Source organism: Actinia tenebrosa, unplaced genomic scaffold (genome assembly GCF_029948245.1).
Source record: "Actinia tenebrosa isolate PJP-AT-01 unplaced genomic scaffold, QUT_ActTen_1.0 PGA_scaffold8__29_contigs__length_14323225, whole genome shotgun sequence".
In the NCBI taxonomy this organism is placed as follows: Eukaryota; Metazoa; Cnidaria; class Anthozoa; order Actiniaria; family Actiniidae; genus Actinia; species Actinia tenebrosa.
Window position 1 is genome coordinate 9,907,328 of NW_028292585.1, and position 13,681 is coordinate 9,921,008.

The window sequence follows — 13,681 nt, forward strand, 5'->3', positions numbered from 1 at the left end:
CGAGGTGATCCGTTCAATAAGCCTCAGAAGTTTTGAAGTGAGGGAGGTGGCTTTTCAAATAGTATCGCTTACATTCAAGTACATCAATAAACTTCCAATAAACTTCTCTTGAAGAAAAGCAGAGGAAAAATATGTCAAAATAATAATAAAAGACAATACTTCATATTTTTTCAAATTTTCGTTGTCGTACTGACAGGGCGAGTATATAATTATGCTTGTATGTCGTTAATTTTGTTTTCGTTTGCCCTCCTATGTTCTTTCGTGCTTTTTTTTTTTTTTTTTTTTTGATTTCTATATTTTGATTTTTTTCTTGTTGTGGCGCGCTTTAACAAAAACCAGTGTATGCTTGCTGGATTAACAGGACTGGCTTTTACCAAACGATACCCATTACTTATTGCTCTTAATATGGTCCGCTCTTCACATTTGTCTGGCTGCCATTACAGATGTTTTAAAACTCTTAAAGGGGCACTTGGACGAAATTCGCTCCAAAATTAAAACTCTTTCATTCGAGCTGGAACTTTGCTGAAATAATCTTGAATACATTAAGAACCACTCACTGAAATATCTTTCTGATCTTCGAAAGGAAAGGGCAAAATTTTACGATTTATTTTCGTCCGCCATTAATTTTTTGTTACAAGAATTCGGCTCAAGAAGACTGGCACGAGTAACGTATGTCGTCATACATTTAACCCAAACCAAAACATTAGTGGCTAATGTATGTGCCAAGTTCGTAAAACTCGGTTTATTTGGTTTATTCAGAAAATATATAATGTTTCATTCGACACCTTAAGTACTACATGACCAAACAATAGCTAGGCGCTTACGTTTTTCAGTTTCAGTAAAACTGATGATCATATTTCGGAAATTTCAATACATCTTGGCCACAAGATGGACGCATGGACGAGGTTCTTGCGGCTCCATCGCGCGAACTGACTGAGTGATTCGGGATTTATTCGGAATCATTTTAAGGATAACACTACTTTTCAAGGTATATTTACATACAAGGGCAAAGAGCAACCTCAAAATTTGGGTCCGCGAGACATCCGACACAAAAGAAAAACGTTCTTTAGCAAATCAGGAGAATTACAAGCTCACATTCTAAATTAGTATAGGAAATCGCACGATCTCTAGTACAATTTGGAAATTAATAGACACGAGTAATGTTTTGAAAGTTCTTGTAATTGCACGAGCCTTTAGGCGAGTGCAATTAAAGAACTTTCAAAACATTACGAGTGTCTATTAATTCCAAATTGTACGAGAAGATCGTGCGAATTTTTGTTTATAGTTCACTCAACAAAATTTCAGTAAAAAATGCGAAGCGACGCCGTTCATCTTTGTCTATTCAGTCCATCGCGCAACTGAAATGCATAAAAAAGATTAGTTCTTACGGCTTTAAAATTTTATTTATGTTTTTTAAGTACAAAATAATAGAAAATAATTGTTTTGACATTGTTTTGGCCGTGTTGCCATAGCGACTTAATTCGGTACTCCTACGGAGTACAATTAACGCTATAATTGTACTCCTCTCGACCAATCAGAGTCGAGTAATTTCGTTGAGTGTACTATAATATAAGTAATTACCACAAATCTTTATATGACAACGCAGAATTCAAAAAGCAATCGGATTTCTGCACAACATCAATAGCTGCTAGATTATATTGAAACTTCAAATTTAAGATGTTTATATCATACAAATCATGAAATGAAAATAAAGAATTCTTATGAAAACCTCTTCGCCAGCATTGCTTCTTCTTGTAGTTGGGCTTCATCTTATCTTTTATACACGATAACTTCTTCGTTGGTAGCAACTGGTTCTAACTCTTCAGGATTGACAAACAGAGCGTCCAAAGGACTTTCCATCATTTGAAATGGTATCAAAGATTTAAAAAAGTCTATTTTGGTCATTATTTTCACGATAACGCGTTTAAAACATCAAATAAACTTGAGGTAATTTAACAAGAAATGTATGGTCAAAACGACGCTAGCAAGAATGTGTCGAATGCATGACGTCACAGCTTAAAACCGCTGTACATAACAACATTTTGGCCGTGAGTCGACAAATTATAATGGCGGACGAAAATAAGTCGTAAAATTTTGGTCCTTTCATTTCGAATATCAGAAAGATATTTCGGTGAGTGATTATTAATGTATCAAAGATTATTTCAGCAAAGTTCCAGCTTGAATGAAAGAGTTTTAATTTTGGAGCGATTTTCGTTCCAGTGCCCCTTTAAAGTGGCAGATTTAGAATAACAGCACTCACGATCTCCACCTTGACCCATGCTAATCCCAGCGAAACGGTAAGTTTCTTTATATAAGCAGCATTAAGGCTAGCGCGTTTATTGTTTGTTTTTTTCCCCCACAGTTATTAGTAACAAAGCAAACAAATAGATATTATTTGCATGATAATATGTTGATTGTATGGCTGACTCGCTTGTTAATTTGAATTTTAATATTTTTTATTTTTAATCTTTTAAGTTAATCTTTATTTTATTTTTTATTTTTAAAACATTTTTTTGTTTTGTTTTTGGTGACGTAATTTTGGGTGGATCAGATATATTTGCCTAGAGTAGAGGCTTGACATAACATGACTTTATTTACTGAGAGACATGTCCAGTGAACAGCGTAAGCTAAATATGCTATAATAAAACTAACGGTCTAGACAATATGAGGTGCTGGCTGACTAGCTATGAAGCTTTTTTGTGCGTGTGTATGCGCGTGGGTTTACAAAGTGCATTTAATACTATCGGATCATGTATTAGATTGGGGAGGATTCCATTTCTGAATACACCAAATTCCAAAATGGCACAAGGCCGAGTGTGTTACATGAAATTAAAACGAGGCATCCAGGGCCAACTGCAAAGAAATAATATGTTGTCAATGCAAAGTATACACTTGTTCACTTGTTCTGTCTTTCTTTTCTTCTTGCATTCAGGAACGCGATAATTTTGCAGCATCAATTTATAAGAAAATACCGTAAATTCGTAAATTTGGCCCATTTTGGATTTAGGTGTATTAAACATGTGGATACATCAAATTAACTTTGTATATTTGCCTGAGCTATGAGGATACAAAGAAAAAAAGACATACTACCCGCTTAGTATAAATAAAACCATTTGAGTCTGGTTTGTTCCTTGTTTGTTCTCCTGTTTCTTCCCTCCTCACTACGCTACCTAGAGGGGGGTGGGTCAAATATTCTTTATGATAAGTATAAAAACGTAATAAGAACCCAATTTGAAACATTTGCTTGTTTTGATTTCTGAATTAAATTTATATATGAAAGCCACATGATACCAAATTTGGTGCTTTAATGCAATCTATAACAATCATGGGCTTTTTAAAACAGTGCGATTTTTGGACTTTAATCTCTCTCTTCTTATTATATGACAATTTCATATATAACATTTTTAGTATTTTATCTGTAATTTTAATTTATGTCTTATTTTATTTTTGTATATATTTTTAACAATTATTTCTGTTGCAGGACCCTACCGAAAATCGCTTTTGCGAGTAGGTCTCCTGGATAAATTTATTATTATTATTATTATTATTATTATTATTATTATTATTATTATTTAAAATACAAAAGGGGCCGATTTGTGTTGAAATCGCACTGCTGAGAGCCAATCAGATTGCAGGATTTGCCAGTGATTTCAAAATGGATATAATTAATTCTGAAATGGATATAACTAATTATGAAATTTGCGCGTGTTTGTCCCCATATCTATAGTAAATAGAATGAAATAAAATTAGTAACTATACAATAAAATGATTAAAACAGCGTTTCCCTCCTCCGTTAAGTAATAAAACACTTAGGAAGCGCCGTACGCACTCAAGAAGGGTAAGGAGTCCTTACACTTCTTTTGTTGTAACGCCACTTCCTGCGTGCTTTATTACTACTGAATGAAACACGTCAAAAGCTGTTTTATTTGTTAACTAAAGCGTCGCATGGATGCTATTTGAAAAGCCACCTCCCTCAGTTCATAGCTTGCAAAGCAGGCGTTCTTGTGAGTTTGGGGAAAAACCTGGGTTTTGGGGGAACTTTGGGAATTTGGAACGAGCGAGAATTGAAACCGAGCAAAAGAGAAGCGAAGGGGGAGGGGGCGGGTAGGGGAAGAAGGAACGCCTGCCAGCAGCCCTTGTTATTTTGAAAAACGCCTCCTAATTAGATATGCGCGATCAAAACTCTAGCTGTCAAAGTAACCAATCACGATTGAAGGTGAATTTAAAGGAAGTGAAAGACCACTTCTGATATAAGCAATCAAACGTCAAAACCTTTTAAAAAAATTTTAAAAAATTTAAAAAAATTAGAGATTCTGTGACCGCTAGCTAGTGCGAATCAAAATTGTCGATTTCGTAATTAATGTTTTTAAGTAAATTTCGGAGTTACAAGGAACCCAAAAAATACAGGGATATCTGTCATTCGAAAATTTGTTTAAGCTTCTTTAAGGAAAGATTCTCTGGGGATCGTCCTTGCCGATATTTGAGAGGATATGAGAAAATAATAAAGTTAGGTTAATCGTATAAATTTGTCAAAAGTAAAGCTGTTCAAACTTTGACCCCATCCAAGACAAAGGAGGGAGGCAAAAGACTACTGGATATATAAATAAAATAAATCGAGTCCCTCCGCAAAGAAGTCGCTCAGCTACCAATATACCGTTGAGGAAAACAAAAGCTCGTCGTTGGAAAAGAGTAACGATGTAGATATTTCCTCGTATTTGAGTGTGGACGACTTGCCGAAGGACGGTCAAATTTTCAAGTAAAAGTTGTTGTGCGAAACGCTAATGAAGAGTTGTCGTTAGAATTCCTCGAGATGAAGAGTTAAAACTCTCGTAAAGCACATTATCAACTTTCTATAATTCGGTATATTTCTGTTGTTCTAATAGTGTTCGTTCTTCAATAATGCCTATATTACAAACAGTTCCTTCAATGATTAACCAGGTCTTCTTCTCTTTGTCCTTTATCACTATGTCCGGCTCGTTAGCTCCGTTCTTTGATGCAACCTTCAGATGTATTGGAATGTCCCAGAGTATCTTTGCTTTTTTGTTCTTTATAACAGGTTCTGGTATTGGTTGTTTGTGCCATGGTGTCTGCAGATCTTCATCTTTAGTGAACCCATAGGACGATATGATTTGATGGTAAATAGGGCGTAGCATCCTATCGTGTCTTGCCTTGTATAGGGATTTTGCGATAGCAGAACATCCGCGTAGCAAGTGTGGTATGGTTTAAAAAAGTCCTTTTTTCTTTTTTTAAAAGTGGTTGACACTTAGTGACTTGAGTTTGTCCTTCGTCTGTTGTGACAGTTTTTGTTTTCTCTGTGATGTCGTACTCCACCTCTAAGTTTAGTTGGTTTTGATCCGTTAAAGATTTGGTTTCTTTGTGTTGTTGGAATGTAGCGACCATGTGGGTCAGTGCTGGTTGTTATGCAGTGAGCTGTTTTTGTCTTTGTTACCTTTGCCTCCTTTGTGAAAGGGGAGGTAGAGTATAGCATTGGACTCGTGGTTATGTTTGCAATGGTTTTCGTTCATAATTTTTCGTGTTTTTCTGTCGAGTTCTTGTAGCTGTTGAATGTTCCAGTCAGTTCACATGTGATATGAAAAAACTGGGATTGCAAACAGGTTTGTAGAGTTTGATCTTTCGCGGTATTGATAAGGGTGATGACCATATCACAGATAATCGTCTGAGGTATTCACGGCTAGCTATTTCATTTTTGTATTTCTTGTTCGAGCTGCGTGGTGCTTCATGCTTTCCTCTTTCGATGTGGATAGCTGCACATTTATCGATTCCCCATTGTAAACCTGTGTTCTTGAACATCTCTTCTAGAGTACTTCCAACTGTAGCAGATTTGATTTTTATTCTTGTGGTAGGTCTTCAAGTCATCTACAAATAGGCTGTGTGTAATTTTGATAGTCTTGTCATGAGAAAGAGTGTAACCCTCAGTGGACCGTAAGTACCAAGCTATAGGATCGCCCCATGTAAGGGAATCCGGACTTATGGTGGATTCCGGATTCCAAGTGCTGGATTCCGGATTCCGAGACTCTGGATTACGGATTCCAAGGGTCTGGATTCCGGATTCCAAAACTTTTGTATTGCGGATTCCGGATTCCATATCGTTAATTTTCAGATACTTTCTCTGAAAAATATATTTGATATACTTGCCAGTATAAGTAGAATCGTCTATCAATGAAATCAGCATCTGATGACAGATATTCTTGGTGGAGATATTATAGTGTTGTTATTTGACCTTCTGAATTAAAATTATTATTATTATTATTATTGTTGTTGTTGCAACTCAACTCAACTCAACTCAACTCAACTCAACTCAACTCAACTCAACTCAACTCAACTCAACTCAACTCAACTCAACTCAACTCAACTCAACTCAACTCAACTCAACTCAACTCAACTCAACTCAACTCAACTCAACTCAACTCAACTCAACTCAACTCAACTCAACTCAACTCAACTCAACTCAACTCAACTCAACTAACTATTAACTCGCCAAAAAGAGAAAAAATATGGTATTTTTTGCGCTACAATGTGAAGACCTACGAAGTGTTTAGTCTTGTTTTGCTGGCTTCATGACCTCAAAATATATACACTATTTTTCCTCTTCCTGGCGAATGAATTGCAAAATTCTACTTAAAATATCTATTAAAAGTATATTTCTTGCAAGAAAAATGCAGTTTTCAAGAATGAAGTTGAAATATGCTTGAAAAGTTTCGACAAGAAGTCGTTGTTTGGAGGTCATGAAGCCGGCAAAACAAGACTAAACACCTCGTAGGTCTTCACATTGTAGCGCAAAAAATACCATATTTTTTCTATTTTTGGCGAGTTAATAGCAAAAATCTACTTTAGATATCTACTAAGAATATATTTCTTGCGAGAAAAGAGGAATTTTTATAGTTATTTAGTGCGCTAACTTACCTTTTATCACCAAAAAATCTAGCCGAATCCGCAATTTTTTTTTACATTCTCGCATAGCTAAAATCCTGTAGAATGCCAGCCACAATGGCCGATTTGATCACGTGACCTCTTAATGCAAGTCGTCTATTTACGATGGCATGCTCAACCTTATCCAATAATTGCTTATTATTATTATTATCGTAATTATTATGTTATTGTTGTTTTTATTATTATTATTATTATTATTATTATTATTATCATCATTATCTTGAGCTATTTCATGTAAAACTGAATTTATCTTTAATTCAAGTAGCCGATTGTAAATTACCTAGCATCAAAATAAAATTTTCATTATTGTCATTGGTTGGAGGCTGTGACGTCATCTTTGTAAGATACTCAAATCCTAGCTGATCGAACTCTGTCTACTTTCAAGTGAGAAAGCTGACACGGGATCTTCAAGACCCGAATGAAAAAAGTGTTTTGTAAAATAATATTTTATCAATTTTTGAATAGTTTTAACCTTGCCTGTCTGCTTTTTACAAAGGGAAAAACGTATTTGTTTATCACTTCACGTATTTGTTTATCACTTTTTTATTGCTACGGGCTGATGGAGGCAACACTCAGGTCAAGTAATCGGACATGGTATAGACCATACCGTTAAATAACATACATTGCAGATATATTGACGGCGGTCCGTCCAAGCCGCGGATTTCCAAGCCGCGATTGTTGAATCGATCATGATCAGCACGTAGCAATGAATGTGCAGTGGTAATGTAAGACCATCAAAAATAACTTAAGCCTAGGCTTTGGCTTCTTTCCAGAGTCGACAGGGATTGAAGGACAATTTGGCAGTCGAAAGTTGACTTGGTGCGATTTTGAAAAAAAAATGCTTTTGGATAATGAGCTGTCTTCAAAATTCACAGGACAGAAGATATTTAATTACTATAGCTGGAAAAGGAAATATTAAAATTACCAAAACCCTGAAGTTCGAAGGAAATAAGTTCAAAACTTGCGAAGATATGTTATTATTACGATTTTTAAATTATTTTCAGAAATCGAAATTTTGTAAGAAAATATTCGTTAGCAGACATGAGGGGCTTGCAAACGAGCAAATAGCTTCTTACAAAATTCATTCTTTTCAAAAATCATATCTTTGTTAGCTAGTTTTCTCAGTTTCCAGCTATGACATGAATACTTTTTAATGGTTTTCATGCTTATCCCAATATACTTGTTAAAAGCTCATGACCGTACTAGATGTAATGTTTAATAAACGAGCAGGAGTGTTTTATCGGGTATAAAACACGAGGCGCAGCCGAGTGGTTTTAGACCCGATAAAACACGATCTGCGAGTTTATTAAACGGCTTAGAAAACTTATGATGTATGTTTTCATAGGGTACAGAATTCTTTACGAAATGAACCAAGTTTGATAGAGAAAATCCAAGTTAACGTTTATGCAAATGAAGACGAATATATATCGGATATAAAATCACCTTCATGGTCATGATTTCTATTGTGTTTCCTCATGAATTATTAATGAGTTTTCTAAATTAGGTTAGTAGACCAAGACCGTGCTAGATAATACGAAGGAACAGGAAAATTAATCAAAAAAACATTACTTTTTTTTTTTTCGCGCGCTTTTTTTCTATTTAATTTTCAAAAGGTGTCCTATGAGAAAATATGTTATCAAATTTATTATTATCAAAAATGTTTTTTGGTTGTATTCTTTCACCTCCAAATAAACTGCATTAGGGGCGTTTCTCATATATCCGTCTTTATTTTTTCATGGCAAAATACAAAGACCAGACCAGCAGATGAGTTGTCAGTACAAGTTTCGCAATAGTTACATTATTTGTTTTGTTAACGTTCATACTGATTCATGCCTCAATTAAATTTCTTCTTTTCTTTCAATCTGTTGTTTATTCTTTTATTTTGTAAATGGCCTCCATAAAAAATATAAACTTGTTAATTTTTCTTTTGGGCAAACTGGCGTTCTGAATAATATTTGCGTATCGTCGACTGGAGCAAGTTTTAGACGATTTTGTTATCGATACAAAACTGAGAAGTCGTGGTGAAATAGAATGTGAAAACTAAGGTATAAGTTCAGATCAAGTTTCAGATCACATCAGCTATTTTGTTCGTATAGAAAGATATTCAAAATGCTAAACAACGAATAGAAAAACCTCTACATTGTATTTCTTTGGGCAATAAAGCGTGTTAAAACTTCCTGTCAGTTTTACATAAAGCAATGTTTGGTAAATAAATGCTCGTTAAACCAACGTCAGACACAGTAAGAGATTTCTACCCCTCCTTTGCTATTCTCCGTATGGCAATACACCCAAAAATATAGAAATTTCAAATTACAGATAAAGGAGTTAGCAAATATTGCTTGAAGTCCGCTCACTTATTATGAAACCTTTACTTGTTCCAACGCTATACTGGACCATGATGAGCTTCTCCGGGGATGCCGGAAAATAGGGAAACTTCGTTCTTTTAGGAGAGGAGACAATATAGATACTACATTAGTAATACACTGTAAGTTACTACCAGTAATTTATCAAGAAATTAAACTTGAAGTCAACAAAAGGTTATCTACACAGCCAGCAGAACTTTTATTATACAATGTATTAATAAACATCGCTTTTAAAATTTGTAATTTTTAATTGAAAAAATAATTTGTCAAAACATGACACAGTTGACACATCACGGTCGCTCTAAATGGTTTTGATATTAAATCAAGGCGTCAGTATAATTGTCCCAGTACTCATAATATTGTACTACAGCTGTCCTTGGTTTATTAAAAAAACTAAATCGAAGTAGACTAGTAAACAAACTACCAAAACAGGCAATGAAAGAAGTTAAGAAAGAAATAACTTTCCCTGGAATTGACATGACGGTGGAACAATAGGACTACTGTTGTCACTAGCGGCCGTTAGTTGCTTGAACGGTTTTTACTTTTGGCAAACTACGGCAACTGTACATCTACTAACGTCAGCACTGACTATTATTAGTGCGTCAATTATTATTCACTGATATTACGACTGAAATCGGTGTTTATTATTATTAGTATTTATTTCAAATTATTATTACTTTACAAAAATGACTTCAAATAATAATAATGCTGATTAAACGAAAACATCAACACAAGAGAGAAAAAACACTAGTTTATCAGGCCCAATTCTGGGTGGAAAAATCACACTTTTATATATTTTTATTATTATTTTCGGAATTATTTTATTATCATTTATTAACTATTTTATGTTTTATGTTTTATTTTTGTCATTGTTTGAGACTAGAAAATGAGTTTGTTTTATTAGCCTCAGCTAGTGAGTTTATTCATTCTATTCCTGCTTCCTCTTTCTTCATTTTACTCTGCTGGTGAAATTTTCACCTCGTTGTTGAAATCTTGATTTGTGACCTGCTGGGAATGTGGTAGGTTTTCTTTTGAATCAAAAGAATCATTCGAGAACCTCACTCAATTGGGCACTCTTTAAACAAGTTGACCACTATCTTAATTACTTTGCTTAAAGAACTACAGCAAGTTGTTCAAATCTCTAAAACTTAGACATCAATTTGTGACAATCGGGGATATGATAAAATAGAAACCCTTTTCACGAATCAGCCATAAATATTTAAGAAGAATCATGAGTGATTAGATAGAACATTTATGTTTCATATCATCTGCAGATAACTTGGAAGGACATTACTTACTTTCTCTATCTCTCCAGTCATTCATTTACTAATTTTGTCGTTATGCTCAACTGATGAATTGATTTATAAATAGATTTTATGACTGTTCTCATTAGAAAACAACTATATGGAAAATTGTTTGAGAATTGATAAACGAGTATGAAGATATTACTCACTCAACGATCTTCCACTGATAGTGTTTGTGAAGATGCCCCGCACTAAAAGTCCTTTATCATTTCTAGCTGTTGACCGGGCGGATACGGGCTAGCTTGATAAAACAGCTGACTCGAAATAGGTTGAAGTTATAGAAGATTCTTTTACTTCAATAGAAAAATAAAGCAAATATTACATTCATACATATATGCGAAATTACGAGCATTGCCTTGTCCATTTTGTCGATGTCCTGAAGAACATGCCCCGAAAAGGAAATTACAGTTAACCGGAACAGTCACCAACAATGCAATGGTTCAATGAAAGGGACGTTCTACGCAGTTATATCCGGGCTTATAGCGTGTATCTCAAGACAAAGACGTTAATTTGTTGAAAAGTTTGAGTATGTTTTATTTGATTCTTCGTAGTCAAGTTGGAATGATTCAATTATTTGAAGACGTGCGATCAAAAAGCGTTTATTTTCTTTGCTTTCTTTCTTATAACTTTCTTTACATGTTTTATTTTTCATTTTTAACTTGGTAATTAACGAAGCCTCTCATTGAAGTGAACGCTGCCTACTCAAGTGCACAAAACCGGATATTTGTCCATTGAAAGGAAGAGCTATTTCAAGACCTAATTGGCGATGTGTGAACTAGCGGTACACTTGGACTCGATCAATGAACGGCAATTAGGTAACGTTGCACGCAAATAAATGAATGACATCATTCATTCTAGGATTTTCTTGTGCAGTATACATGAAATGTCAGTTTTCCTTGCAAATTAAAAAGGTGTTCCTACTGAGATGTGCTTATAAAAAGGATCCGGTGACCGTTTGGACCACATTCACTGACAAGTTCCACTCGAGCTAGTAAAGTGGTTGAAACTCAATTCAGGCTGATACATATCAGACAAAGATGAATTCAAGTGCAGTTATTTTGCTTACTGTTGCCCTGCTTTTTGCATCTTTCAGTCATATATCATCGTATAATTGGACTGCAGATCGTGGAGATGGTAAAGGAAGGAAAAGAGGGCTTGAGGTACGTATATTCTTGTTTATTTTAGTTTTTCTTTTTTTTGCAGACTATTTATCAACTTTAAAGTAAATCGGGCAAATTGATATATAAGGGATTGGTCCATATTTTAACCCTAGACAGATATGTCCAGTACATATAAATTGCGTTAAGAAAATGAACTACCCACTGAATACGATATTACGATAATAAATTGGTTTTTTCTTTATATATATTTTGAACGCTCTCACATGCATTTTTGTCCTTTTTTTGTATTTTATAAACAATAGTACAATATAAATCTTAAAGATGTGTTAATGTTCAGATTGAATGTCGTAGTTTTATACCATGTTGTCTAAAGTTCCGATTTAATGTCGTAGTCATTTTTAAATTCAGTTTGTATTGCATCTATGTTGTTTTAATCGGCGACATGTTTAGTACTAAATTGAATTTTACGTTTACAAATTTCAAGTAAACTGTAAAGCAATGAAGACGCCGACATCCTCCAATATAATATTGTTGACTTAATTGAAAATTTACTTGCGCAACAATTACGTAAACACAATTTAAACTTAGCAAAGGAATCAAATCGGAGATGAACAGTCTGGCTTAATAAATAAATTAAAGATCATCTTTACTCCTTGAGCCAAGTAAGGTTGAAAAGAAGGAAAACATTAACTCATATCTGAATACTTACCCGAGGCGATATTTAGGACGACAAAGGACGGTTTAAAAGTGTCCAATATAGATCCAGTAATTGTGAAGAAGTAAATTTGTGTTTTTCGGAAATGATGTTATCATCGAAATGACCCACCTGCGGTAAACTTCATAACAATTTCTAAATCAGCTCCGGTGCAAAGGGAGGAATTCTTTTCTCAAAAATTTAAAAAAAAAATTAAAAAAAACAAAAAACAAAAAACAAAAAAAAAAAAAAAAAAAAAAAAAAAGACAGAAGGAAACCCTTCAGTTTAGTCTTAGTAAAGATTTTATAACTTACGAATGATAAACTATTTTACTATAACGAACACAGAATCCTTAGTACTCCGATAATAATGAGAATTTCTATTAGATAAGTATATATCTATTATTAGATTATAGAAGAGACAAACCAGCCGAAATATTAATTTTGATACAGCTTCGAGCTAAAGCCTAAAAGAGACAGCTAAATTGTAGTTATAGTTATTTTTATGCATTAACTATGAACTTGGATTGCAGTCTCACTGGTCTACTCAGGGCGGTTAGCTTCATTTTAACATCAAAACATTCATAAATACCCTAGGCACAACCTCAATAATACAAACAGTGCAAGAAGCGTCTCCATAAAATATTTAACATCAATAATTTAGTCTAATTGAACGGTTTTAGTCTTATCAAAAGTAAGCTTACATAAATTGACATTTGTTTTCTTTCAGGATCGTGCCAAACTGGATAAGATTTGTCAGATCGCCAGAAGTTACTGTACCGGTCATGGGTTCGAACGGCGCCCTTCCCTCAATCAAGAAATTAGCAAATATTCTAACCAAAGACAAGATGATACAAGACGACGCGAAGACAAGTCAAGACAATAGACCCAAATCACTCAATAAATAAGCGTGAAAGACAAAGAATTTTGAATGTACTTGAATATCTTGCAACTATACACTGTGGAGATGTTCAAGAGAGAAAAGGAAATATGATAGAGAGATACATATGTTTTTAAAACCACCAACATAAAATTGAAGTAGATAATGCTTTTTAGTTCTTTGCCATTCACTGAACAAGTTGAAGTGTTATGTCAATAATAGTTAAAATAAAACTTGACATATTGTAAAAACCAAAATGTAGATAATTCTGAAGTTGCATGTAAAATAATGAGCTCAATTAAAAAAATCTGATTGAAACTACGAGGTTTAGTGCTATAAAAAATCTACAGCGAACAAGACTTTCCGTC

The 13,681-nt window shown here is 34.2% G+C and overlaps 1 long non-coding RNA gene across 1 annotated transcript; it reads left to right on the top strand.

Annotated features, from left to right (window-relative positions):
* The first annotated feature begins 11,569 nt into the window (after positions 1–11,569).
* Positions 11,570–13,634, top strand: LOC148905135 (uncharacterized). Its single transcript, XR_016121830.1, has 2 exons — positions 11,570–11,778; positions 13,164–13,634. It is a non-coding gene; the product is annotated as an uncharacterized LOC148905135 (long non-coding RNA).
* The last annotated feature ends 47 nt before the right edge of the window (positions 13,635–13,681 follow it).